We start from the raw sequence: 2,167 nt of genomic DNA, 5'->3' as shown, positions 1-2,167 counted from the left end.
AAAAATCCTCTCGCGTCGCCACTGTTCTTAGTTACAGACTTGATTAACCTACTTCAAGTAAGCTTATGCAGCTTGTGTTGGTGACAGGGAATTAAAATTATTATTACATAATATAAATGGTAAAATGCAATATTATTGTTCTTATTATTTATTATTTCTTTACATAAAATAAACTACAAGACCTATCTACATTTACATATTATATTTATTTTTTCCTAGAATTATTTTATTTATTTAATTAACAAGTTGACTGCCGTGAGTAGGTACCCTACTGGTACTCACATGGTTTTTCACGGTATTTTTATAGAGCTAACCTCATACGCTATGAGTACCAATCCTGGTATTCACACAACATTTGACACGTCATAACTGTTTGAACTTGATGACTAATAGTTTTTTTTCGGATTTCGCCACTGAGTACCATTATTATAGGTTACATAAAGCCCTAAGAGCCAAACCGGGTGAGTACTATATTTGGTACTCATGGCGTATGAGGATAACTATATAAAAATACCGTGGCCATCAACTTGTTAAAAAGGCATAGAATTGAAATAAATTGGTCTCAAATAATCCACCAAAAGATTTATCGGCATATTTAACCAGAAAATCATATTTTATAAATTCTTTTTTTTACTAAAATTCTTATGATAATTATCTAATTTAAAATTCTTAACCAAAAACAAGATAACTTTTATAATATATTTATATATAAATAAAATAGTTATTTTAATTTCAAGATTCTAGTCTATTATTTTTTTTTAATTATCTTTAATATAATGTACACAATAGTAATAAAAATTGAGTACCTACAATATTTGCAATACAAATATTTTAAAAATTAAAAATTGATAATAAAATGTAGAAAGGTTTTTATAGATGATATACTATCAAACAAGTAACAACACGCTTATATTTTAATAGTTCTAGTATTTACCGTACAAATTTTAAATTTAAATATGAATGAATTGTTGTATTAATATAGCTGTATAGTGTATTATAATATTGGTTAATGACTTAAATATTTATATATTATATTACTGTGTAAGTGTTTTTGTGGACACACAAAATATTATTTTCCGTTTCCACTTCATGAAATGAACAACTTTTCATGAATAGATGAATTTCGTTTACGAGTAGTTATATAGGTACTGTTTCCGGTCAGACATCAAATTTATATTATAATTTATAATAAATAAATATTAAATATGTTTGACTAGTAAAAGTCTAGTAAATTTATCCAACTAATATTTTAATTTTACAGTAAAATCTAGACAAATTTGTTACTTGGAGTCGTCAAAATTACCTCTCACTAAATATAAATAATTGTAGTGTAATTACTTTTTCTCGTCTAGATAATATTATTACTTTTTACTTATAATTATGAAATTGATAATTGTAGTAGGTAAATTACATTATTACATATTAATACTTTAGTTAAAAAATCATTTAAGATGTTAGGATTCATACACAGAAATACCTATACGATTAATTTTAAAAATACCAACTCATTTGAAACATTATATAATTTAATTTCACTATTATATATGCCAAATTAATATTCTACTTACTGTACTATTATTACTAAAGGGTACCTATAAATAAATTAATATTTATATAAAAATTTCATATAATATAATATGTACCTAACCTAACCTATTTATCAATAATATAACAATAATAGGTAACTTTATTATTATTAATTATTTTTTTGACAGCTTGGGAGATTTTTTTCCCTAGATTCGTTTTGATGATGTCTGGTACCTAGGCCTAATCAGTGGTGTAGCCAGGATTATGAAATGGAGGGGGTCTTAAGTATAGATTAAAACCAAGTTTTTACTATTTTCGTATATAAATAAATTTAGGGTTCAGGACTTGACTAGTTGCACTAAAAATTATCGAAATATGCAGTCGAAATTCTCAAAATATGCTTAGATATATGTACTATATGTAGCAATATTATTTTTGAAAAATCATAAAACATATTGCAATTCTGGTAATAAAAACTAAAAAATAAGTAGGTATATAAACCTGATACATAAATAAATAACAACTTAATTTTTAAAAATACTGGCATACAATAGGTTCTAGGTAATAGGTTAATAAATAAGTAATAACGAACAACGTGATATGTGAACACCTTGATAAACGAACACTTACCTATATCATC

Source organism: Acyrthosiphon pisum, chromosome X (genome assembly GCF_005508785.2).
Source record: "Acyrthosiphon pisum isolate AL4f chromosome X, pea_aphid_22Mar2018_4r6ur, whole genome shotgun sequence".
NCBI lineage: Eukaryota > Metazoa > Arthropoda > Insecta > Hemiptera > Aphididae > Acyrthosiphon > Acyrthosiphon pisum.
The sequence above is the reverse complement of the archived record's forward strand: the minus strand, read 5'-3'. Positions refer to the sequence as shown.